Source organism: Trichosurus vulpecula, chromosome X, assembly GCF_011100635.1.
Source record: "Trichosurus vulpecula isolate mTriVul1 chromosome X, mTriVul1.pri, whole genome shotgun sequence".
NCBI lineage: Eukaryota > Metazoa > Chordata > Mammalia > Diprotodontia > Phalangeridae > Trichosurus > Trichosurus vulpecula.
In genome coordinates, this window is record NC_050582.1 from 1,729,509 (window position 1) to 1,740,908 (window position 11,400).

Here is an 11,400-nt window from a genome sequence, read left to right on the forward strand (position 1 = left end):
ACCTAAGAAGCTTTTTCACTCACTTTTACCAGCTCAGGGACCCTAGGCAAATTGCTTGACCTCTCCTTAAATTCCTCCCACTCTAGAATGGGGGATAATGAGTGTTAGAGGCCATCAATTCTAAACCTCTTATTTTACTGATGAGGCCAGGAGAGGTTAGCTAACCTGCCCAAGGTTACAGGGCTAGTAAGAACCTGAGGCAGGATCTGAACCCATCTCCCCATCCCAAAGCATGGCACTCAACTCTCTATTCCCTGTGGCCTTTCTTACCGTGAGGCTCAAAGCAATATGATAACTGCAAAAGCCACAGGAAATGGCAAAGTGACTGCTGACGAACACCGTCAGATATACCTGTAATCAGTCCAGAGGCCTTACCAGGAGGAGCTCGGCTTTTTCCACGTGCCTTCTGGCTGCCAATTTTGCTCATTCCCAATTTGCTCTGCCAGACTAAAGGAGGATCTAGGAATACCACAGCTCTTAATGCAGATGAAGGAATCTGGAACCCAAACCAATGCTTAGCAGAGTACATGGTCAGTACTTAATAAATACCAAAGCACATCATCTCATATAAGCACATAAATGGGCAGCCCAACTGAACAAACGTCACCATGCCATCTCCCATTGCTGCTTACTGAGGTCCCCACCAAGTGCCAGGCAGCAGAAGAGGGCAAGGTCTGCCATAGCAAGACTGGCAATAACAAAGGGGCAGGAGAAGGTGATGGTACTTGGACATTTCCACAGCCCCAGCTTCTACCTTCCTGACTTCTTACTACTTTCCAACACAGGCAGCAAGGAACAGAAGAAAGAAGCACAGTTTTGCTCTAGAGGCCCCTCTAGCAGGGTTAGCAGCAACAAAGGGGAAAGGGAGGGAGAGGAGGAACAGGAGAGGAAAGAGCCCCCAGCCTGCCTCCCTCCTCTTCCAACCTTCCCCCAACAAGCTCTGGATGGCAGAGCAGAAAAATCAGGGCCATTCATGGCTTATTGGCTCACTCCTATCCCCTTCCCAATGTGTTCTGCCTTCTCTCAGTGGTTACAGCAGCTAAAAGAAGACGACAAAGAAACCCTGCCTTGCATTCACCTTCCCAGTCCTACCTAAGCCTCCTCCCTCCTCAGTCTCCAGAGAGCAGTAAGAGGGGAAGGAAAGAGAGCAAACCTGGTCGCCTCCCCAAGCCCCCCACTTTTGCCCTATTCTTGCAAGTTGCCCAGGAGTTAATGTGTTAAACCTGAAAATTTGGTTGAAGGAAACAACAGAGCTAGGTGATAGAAAAATCCATGTTGTTTATTATTTTCCCTTAAAGCACAGCGAAGCTAGCCTACTTGTACGTACAAGGAGTCAGAGTATGAACTCTGGCTGCCTGAACAAAGCAATGAGAAAACTTATATACGTTATTTTAGCAGAGCTAGCAAGCCTGTATGACCTCATTTTTATGACTCCCATGTATGTTTAACCATGATACAAGAAGAGGATTTTCCTTAATGGAATAGAGTTGTAAAGGATGTTGACAAAAGTCAGTTGAAACTACAGCCCAGCGTCTCTGCGTCTCGTTACATTCCATAACACAGTATATACCTGTAGAATATTAAGCAAGGTAATCTCTCTTGGGGTTAGGGTAATGTCCTTAATGATCTGGCCCTGTTGACAGAGGGAAGGGTATTGCCTGAGCAAGCTTTTAGAGAGAACAAAGAAGCCCAGGTCCTGGATCTTCATCCAGTTACTCATTAATTCAGGCTCTGGGTCTGATTGAAATTAGAAATGATATAAAATAGTATAATATTTTCCACAAATGGCAGTAGGAGGGCAGAGAAGGAAGGCACAGGGAAGGATAAATGAGAAGAGAGGGAAAGGCCTATTTGGCCAGGCACAGCCATTGCCCTTCCTCCCTGGCAGCAAAGAGGAGGCGGTGAAAGCCAGAAGCCACACCTCCACCCTAGCCATCCCCTTCCTTCTCACCCAGACTAGAATGTTCTAAGGTTGGGCCGGAAGGAAGCCAATGCAGCCTCCCAGACTCCTCCCTCCCCTTTGCCTTCAGCATCTAGAAGGAAGAGGGGGGTGACAGCCCGTGTGACTTCTCTTCTAGGAGAGCCCACCTAGGCTTCATTGCTTCATTTTACAGATGAGGAAATAGGCTCAGAAAAGGGCATGAAGACTTAGCCAAAAGCTGAGACCCTGGCCTCCATTTGAGGGCCCTTTCCTACACTATTCAGTCTAGCCAGGGATGACAAGGGGCTGGGAAAGAAATGCAAGAGAGAAAGCAGCCTCACATTACAGTTCCAACCCCCAGGCTCCTCCCTCAATGTCATCAGCAGGGTGACAGGGAAAAATGGGTGTCTCTAGTCCATTCCTCACAAATGTATACATTTGTAAAAGTTGAAGGGACCTTAGAAATCAGCTAGTCTAGCCTCTTAACTTTACAGATGAGGAAACTGAGGCCCAGAGAGGGGAAGCAATCTGCCCCAAGGTCACACAGTGACAAAGGTTAGAAACATGGCGTCCAGCCTCCCCAGATGAAAGGCTTTTTCCATCCCACCCTAGTTTATTGTGCTCTGATATGCTCTGGTCCTGGCCCAGACTCCTCCCCCTGCAGAGCCCTGTCAGCCAGCCACAGGAAACAGGCTTGGGGGGAGGTGGGGTGCTGCGGCCACTAGGTTCCACCTCCTCCCATCTTCTTTCCGTCTTCTAACAGCTTCTCTGATTAGTGACAGTAGAAAGGAAGGGAGGGAGGAAGGGAGGGAGGTGGAGGATGCAGAAAATCCCATCCTACCCTTACCCTTCTGTTAACGGTCTTCCCCCCTCCCCCACCCCTTGCCAGCAGCCAGCAGAACTGGAAAAAGGAAGACTGAGGGAAAGGGACGAAGGCAGGGACCACCCCCCCATCCGCTCCCCCACTTGCAGCCACGCCTCTCCCACACTCCAGCTTGGGGGGGGTACCCCTTCTCCTCCAATTCTAGCATTTTCTAGCATTAACCAGCAGCTTCGAAGGGAGGGAGGGGACATGAAAGAAAGCAGCTCCTGCTCCTGTCCCCGCCCTCTCTGCAGCCAGCACAGGGCCAGAGAGCAAAGCTTGGGCTTCTCCACCTGGTCCCCTTGGAAGCCAGAGAAGGAGCTGCTAGATAATCCCCTTCTCAGAATCATGTTTTAAATGCATAGAAGAAAATACATACAAAGGAAACCAATTCTACTGAAATGCAGTTCTCAAAATATCTTGTTAAACCAGGACAGAGACCCAAGATTAAGAGCCCAAGTCTCCAATTTTATGGTTAGGGAAACTGAGGCCTAGGGAGAAACATGATGTGCACCCCCACACACACACATACACACAGATCCAAGGACATAGGAAGTGAGTGGAGTGGAAGGAAGGTTGGGGGGAGGGCCCACTTCCACCCCTAGCTAATGATTCCTCCTTGACCCTGTAGCAGCAAGTGGGGGAGGCATCGAGGGAAGGGGGGAAACAAAGGTTCCAACCCAGCTCCGCCAACCCCCACCTCTTCTCCCAGCCCTGTGTCCAGGGCAGGGAAGGGAAGGAAAGCTGTGCTGTGGTGTAGGGACTCCTTCCCCCCCCCTTCCCGCCCCACCATTCCCTGGAGGCCACAAGAGGGGAACCAAAGGGAAGAAGACAAAGAAATCCCACCCTCCCCCAACCTTCTTCCCTTCCTTCTTAGCCTAGTCTAAAATGATCTGTGGTGCTAAGGGATAGGACAGACAAGAGAAGCCTACCCAGCCCCACCTCAGAGTGTTCCTTGCTCCAGCCTCATGGACCAGAGGGAAGGGAAGAGAAAAACACTTTCAGGCACTTTCTCTTCAGGTTCCCCTCTACTTCTTACTCTGTTCTTACATGTTCTAATAATGATTAGTTAGTGATGGTGTCAGTCAGCCAACAAGCATTTGGGGTGTGTGTATGTGTTTGTGTGTCTGTGTGTGTATGTCTGTGTGTCTGTGCGTGTATGTGTGTCTGTCAGTGTCTGTGCGTGTGTCTGTGTGTACATGTGCCTGTCTGTGTGTATGTGTGTCTGTCTGTGTATATGTGTGTCTGTCTGTGTGTGTCTGCATGTCTGTGTGTGCATGTATATCTGTGTGTATGCCTGTGTGTATGTGTGTCTGTGTGTGTGTCTGTGTGTACATGTGCCTGTCTGTGTGTATGTGTGTCTGTCTGTGTATATGTGTGTCCGTCTGTGTCTGTGTGTCTGTGTGTGTCTGCATGTCTGTGTGTATGTCTGGGTGTATGTGTGCCTGTGTGTGTCTGTGTGTCTGTGTGTGCATGTATATCTGTGTGTATGCCTGTGTATGTGTGTCTGTCTGTGTCTGTGTCTGTGTGTATGTGTGTCTGTCTGTGTATGTGTGTGTCCATCTGTGTCTGTGTGTCTGTGTGTGTCTACATGTCTGTGTGTATGTCTGTGTGTATGTGTGTCTGTGTGTGCATGTATATCTGTGTGTATGCCTGTGTGTATGTGTGTCTGTCTGTGTGTGTCCATCTGTGTCTGTGTGTCTGTGTGTCTGTATGTGTGTGTCCATCTGTGTCTGTGTGTCTGTGTGTGTCTACATGTCTGTGTGTATGTCTGTGTGTATGTGTGTCTGTGTGTGTATCTGTGTGTGCGTGTATATCTGTGTGTATGCCTGTGTGTATGTGTGTCTGTCTGTGTCTGTGTCTCTGTGTGTATGTCTGTCTGTGTGTATGTGTGTCTGTCTGTGTCTGTGTGCTTGTGCACCCTCGTGCATGAATGGGCATGCAAGGTACTCTGCTAGGTCCTGGGATGGAAGAAAAGAGGCAAGAAAAACCCCATTTGCCTTTGCTCCCAGTGCAGCCAGGGGAATGGTGGAAAGAAAATTCATCTTACTACCACCTTCCCAAAGTCCTTCTTCTGCAGAAACATAGGTCAGTCAGTCAGTTGATAAGCCTGCATTAAATCACCTAGAGGGAGGGGGCAATTAGGTGGCAAAGTAGATAAGAGTGCTAGGCCTGCAGTCAGAAGACTTATTTTCACGAGTTCAAATCTGGCCTCAGATTTAGGCTTTAGGGTTAGACTTACTATCTGTGTGACCCTGGGCAAGTCACTTAACCCTGTTTACCCCAGTTTCCTCATCTGTAAAATGAGCTGGAGAAGGAAATGGCCAATCGTTCCAGGATCTTTGCCATGGAAACCCCAAATGGGGTCACGAAGAGTCAGACATGACTAAACAACAAGGCACCTAGAATGTGCCAGGCACTGTGCTAAGTATTGAGGATACAAAAAAAGGCAAAAGACATTCTGTGCCCTCAAGTAGTTCCCCATCTACTGAGGCAGACAACATGGAAACCACTAGGTACAGATGACCTATGTACAGGTTATGTTGGAAATAACAGGACAGACACAGGAATGAAGAGGGGGTAGCAAAGGCTTCCTGTAGAGGGTGATATTTTGGGCCTTGAAGGCAGCCAGGAAAGCTGGGAGGCAGAGATGAGGAGAGAGAGCATCCCAGGCATTCCGGGACAGTAAGAGCCAGTGAAAGGGGCCCAAGTCCAGAGATGGAAGGAGGCCAGTGTCACGGCTGAGTACTTGGGGGAAGAAGGGATGTCAATGTGTAAGTAAATGGCAAGAGTAGGAAGAGGCCAGGTTAGGAAACAAAGGATTTCGTATTTGATCTTGGAAGTGACAGAGAGCCACTGAAGTTTAGTGAATAAGATTTTGAGTTCACATGGGGATCTTGCCTTCTAAGCCAATAGATTCTGTTCTACCCCATTGTGGTGCTTAGCACATAGTAGGCACTTAATACATGCTTGGTTTTTTCTGCATAAGTAATAACGTTATTGTAACTTGACCGCTGAAATGCAAAAATATTTTCAGCAAGAAGATCCAAAAAGTATCTAAACGTTAACATCAGCTGATTTAAAAAAAGAGGCTGGAGAAGATGATATACTTAAAAAATAAAATTAAATTTAAAAAAGAGGCTGGAGAATGTATACTCAAAAAATTTTTTAAAAATAAAATAAAAAAAGAGGCTGGCCAGTTTGATACATATAATCAAAATGTTCTCCATCATACTCACACTAATACTGGTCTTTAGATCATTATAACAATGGATTATTCTCAAAGCCGGACTCACTTCCTTAAGCCTTCATTCTAAACACCCAATACTTAATAAATGCTTATTGACTAATGCTGTTGAGTTAGGCATTTTCACACCTGGAAGAGAGTTTAGAGATAAGCTAGTCCAATACCCTTATTTTACAGATAAGGAAACAGAGGCATTCCAAAGGAAGTCATTTGTCCAAGGTCAGAGAGAATTAGAATGACTCTCTTCTGTCAGTGTTTTTTCCTAGATACCAAGGAAATCACTAGGCAGTGGGAACAAACATTAAGAAAAAGGGGGAAGACAAAGCTCATCAGGAAGGATCCGCCTACTGAGGACCTACTACTCCTACTCCTTTTAGTAAGCCTCTTTCCCTAGTGCTAGTAGCAGCAAAGGGAAAACCGCCCTAAAAACCATGATTTAAAAAAAAAACACCTGGTTACTATATTTCAAGAAATCATAAACAAAAAATGCCCAGATCTCTTCGAAGTAGGTACCAAAGTAAAGACAAGCAATCTCCAATCATTTCCTGAAAGAAATACCAAAGAAAAAACCTTAGGAATGTCCAGAGGTCTCATGCCAAAGAAAAACTCCTGCAACCATCTAGAAAGAAGCCATTCAGGTGACAGGTCTAATGGGGCTTTTTGCACATGTGCAGATCACCTAAGATGGTGGCCCCATGGGAGAGATGCCAAGGACCTCCTTCTGGGAGAAGACAGTTGGCATTTGCTACCACGTGGCTGGGAGCAGCCTTTTTCCACTGGCTGTCTGCCCAGAGCTGGTTGTGCCTTTAAATCTACATGAGAGAAACACAGTCACTCCCTCTTTCTGGTGGCCTCCAGTGGTAAGGTACTTGTTCATCCACAGCATGAGCACCATGCATTTAAGTGATTAAGTAGAACTGAAGTACAGGGGACCCCCAAATTGAGGGAACACAATCAATGAAGACTTGAGCCAGTGGTAGAGACTAGATATCCCCTCCCTCAACATCCTTAAGGCTAGTGGGGGAGGTGTGAAATGGTGATATACCAGAATAATCACAGCGAGGATCACACAAGACCTGGCAACTTGTGCTATACATAAGGGGCAGTCTTGGACTACAGTGTTCCAAAAGACAAAAAAAAGGATAGGTTTACAACCAAGGATAACTTACCTTGCAAAGGTGAGTATAATCCTACAGGGAAAAAACGGATCTTTAATGAAATGGAGGACTTTCAAGTATTTCTGAAGAAAAGACTGAATCTGAGGAGAGGCTTTGAAATGAAAACACAAGCTTCAAAAGAAACTAGAAAGGTAAGTATATTAGAGCAACTGGAAGGAGCTTATAAGGTTGCAGTGTTAATATTCTAATTAAGGGAAAAGAAACAAGGGTCTCTTCAGAACCTTAATGCCTTCAAAGTTTGGGGCAGAATTAAATAAGAATTTCAGTTCTGTTCTGAGGTTTTTCAGAGGTGAAAGAAAGGGGAAAGTAAAAGGCATACACTAGCGTAGAATGGAGGCACAAATTGGAGGGGGAATGTGCTGTTTCTCATAAATAGGGCATATGAGAAGCACGTGCAAACAGAAGGGGTGGGAGGGCAGGCGTCAGATGAACCTCACTCCTTTCTAAAACAGACAATGGGTGGCTGAACATGTACACGTGAGCACACACACAGAGTTTGGGATAGAAATACCCCAAACGTATAGGAAAACAGTTGGAGATGGGGCAAGGGGTAGGGAAGAGGGTTAAGAGGGAGGATAATATCAGGGAGAGAATAGTCACAAGCAAAAGAAACCTCCTGATCCTGAAAAGGGGGATTAAAAGGCAGGAAAAAAGAAAAGGACTAGAATCAAAGTGGGGTACCTTAGATTAGTGATATCAAACTCAAATAGAACTGGAGCCACTAAGCTGTATATCAGGGTTCCTGGACCCACATATTGACTGAGTTTTAAAATGTAATGCACTCATGTTTTATTTTATTTTTATTTATTTTGTTCAATATTTTCCCAACGACATTTTAATCTGGTTCAGTCGTATTCAGGAGCCAAGCATTTGATACTTCTGCCTTGGATTGTCTCTTAGACAATTGGGGAATGACTGAAGAAATTTTGGCATCTGAATGTAATGTAATATTATTGAGTCACAGAACATACATCCCCCAGAAGCCAGCTCACCAATTCCTGATTATTCAGAGAAAGATCTAGGATAATTACCCTATACTAAGAAGACCTCAGAAACTATCTCAAAGAAATGCTGGTTAATGGCATCATCAAAGAATCTAGCCACCCTCATACATCAGCCAGAGTTGTGATATCAAAGATATCTATTGGCTACTGGGCTTTGAACAAGAAAATTCAAGTGGACCAATACACTATACCATGGATGCCAGGTGCCCTGGATCGTCTGCCAGCCAGGCAGTGGTTTTCAGTCTTGGATTTGAATTGACATTGAATTGGACAGATTTCTATGTCTGAGGACAACAAGGGAAAAGACTGTTTTCATTTGTACAGCTGGATTTTACCATTCTGAGCCTACATCCCAAGGAATCTTGAGAACATTGGTCATTGTACAGTGGCTATTGGAGAAATTGGTTGGAGACAAGAACTACCTGGAAGTATTACTGTACCTTGAGGACAGCACTGTGTTAAGAAGGGCACAGGAAGAATTTGAGGCCACACGTAGCCTCCTAGGTCCTGAAGTGCGGCCTTTTGACTGAGTCCAAGTTTTACAGAACAAAATCTTTTACTAAGTCGATTTGTTCTGTGAAGTTTGGATTCAGTCAAAGGGCTGCACTTGAGGATCTAGAGATCCATATGTGGCCTTGCAGCTGCAGGTTCCCCACCCCTGGATAGAATAATGAAAGTGATGTATTGGGGGGAGGATATTGGTCTGAAGCAACACTTTTCAAAAGATTGAACCCACAGGCAATTACCTTTCTTGCAATAAATATTCATAGGGTATATACAAAATTATTTCTGGGTCATGTGACCAACAAGATGGAGGAATAGATACTTTCTCTGATCCTCATGACCTTTCAAGCTTCTCCAAAATAGGAATTATGGGTATTCAGTACATCCAAGCAAGAAGGCAATGTCATAAGGTGAATAAACTGAAGAAAGAGAAGCAAACCAAGATAGCAATAGGAGTAGCAGGAGAAAGGAAAGTATTAAACAAAAAGAGAGAGAAGTCCTCCGATGCTGTTGCTACTTATCCACCCACCTCCCCCGTCCCCACCCCCAGCTTTCTTCCCAAGATTCGTTTCTACCAGCAAATTCTACCATTAGTTATGGCTGGGGATGATCCTGCCTCATCCCCAGCCTTCTGCCACTGCTCACAAATAAGGAGGCATGAACTCACACAACAAAAGCAAGGAGCGGTAACCGATACAATGCTAAATCTGGGGGCACACATCCATGGCCTACTGCAGGCTGTCCTGTGTCATGAAATGAAGAGTTTAGTCGTATAGAAACAAAGTCTTATCTGGCTCTGCATGACACAATGTCATGTTCAGGATCGGATAATGAGTAAACAGAAGATAAAGCTGGACAGGCAGGAACAAGCCTGCTGAAGGCCTTGAATGGTAGGCAGAGTTGTTTTTGTTTATAAAGTAGGCAAAAAGGAAACATACCCAGAGTGGGGGAAAGACTCTGGTGGTCTTAGTGAACCCCAGTCTTCCTGGTCTGTGAGATACTAGAAAGGAGACCTCCTGATTTCTGACTAGGTAGGTCTGTATTCTTTGAACTGTCCCAAGCTGCCTTGTTTCACTAGGTAAGTCTATACGTGGGCATTAATCAATAGTGACAGAAGCCAAGGGAGGAGGAAATATGGGCCAGCCCAGTCCACAGTTCTGTTGTTAATCTGCCTCCTGAGCCTAAGCCATGTACAGCCCAGGGTGAGTGACTTAGAGAAAGAAGAAAATGTTCCCAACCCCCCTTAGCAACCATCTCCCCGACCACAGCCAACTATAAACCGCCCAGCAGCAGCCCAAGCAGCAAAGAGGAGGGAGAATCTGGCTGACAAAACTCTGTTCCAAACTGTTCAGTCATTAATCATCGAGCCCAAGAGCTAAGAGCAAAGAGACATAAGGCCATGCCATCGACATTCTCCTGATTCTTGTGTTCAGGGCCAGAAGAGAAAGGATGGGGAAAAGTCAAAGCAAAGCCACCACAGCTCAGCTCCAAATTTCCTTATCTCTTAAGCAACTGCCTGAGGAGCATCAAAGAAGCTGTCAGAGGAAATTTCCATTCCATATTTTTTACTGCCATCCTAGGGTTCTTTCTCCTTCCCAGCACCAGGAGCAGCAACAGCAGCAAAGGGGAGGAGGAGGGAAAAGAGAATGAAAAGAGAAAAACACTGGGCCTTCCCACCCCAGCCCCCTAGGACCCTTGGCAGTTAGGAAATGAGAGAAAACCTGCCACCCTCCTGCCCTGCCCTCTCTATAAATGGTCCCACCAACTGGTGGAGAAAGCTGTTAAAGTTGCTCCCCCCCCCCCCCCAGCCTCTTTCACAGCAAGGTCATAGCAAGGAGAGATGAAATCTTCCTTCTCTTGCAGAACTGCTGTCTGCCTCTGGATTGCTCTCCCAGTCTGGGCCTCCCAGGCTGGCTGGCCGAGAGCACCTACAGCACACGCCACGTGGCCTCTCTGAAACCAGAAAGAAGACCCCAAAGCTAGGCATGGCTAATCCCTCAACTTCCTGTCCCACCTCCTGCCCCTTCGCCTTGCCAGTATGTTTTACCATCAGCATTGGCTGCTGGGGTGGAAGCAGAAACCACTCGTTAGCCAGCTCTGGCTGCCTCGGCTACCCTGCCCCTTCAGCAGAGTCCTGGACAAACAGGTCATGTATCCCATCCATCCCCTCCCCTCTGATAGGAGGAAACCTGTCCAAAGAAGCCCACAAGCAGCTCTCGTTAGTGGCAGAGCTCTGATTCAACCCAAGGGCTCTTGAGTCCTTGGTCTAAGGTCTTTCCACTATATGCTCAAGTAGCCAAAACAGTAGCCACCATGTCCTTCCCCTGACCCAGCTAGAAATAAAAGGGAGAAAACTGCAAACCTGCTAGTCACCTCCTCCTAGCCCAATAAGGAGGGTGGAAGAGGAAAAATCTAGCCCCCATACCTGTCTCCCCTGTTTGAGATTTCTGCTTCTTCCTAGTAGACATTAGTAGCAAGGGGGTAGAAAAGGCCATCCCGCCACCCTTTGGGATTCCCCACCAATCTTTCTCCTGTCCTGGGACCAGCCAAGAAGCAAGAGTAGCTACAGTAAAGAGGGAAAGGCTTAAGGGGAAAAGAAAGAAGAGGAGGGAGCAAAACAGAATGAGAATCTTCCCAATCCATCGTCTTTATGGCTATCAGCAAGGGGGAATAAGAATGACAGC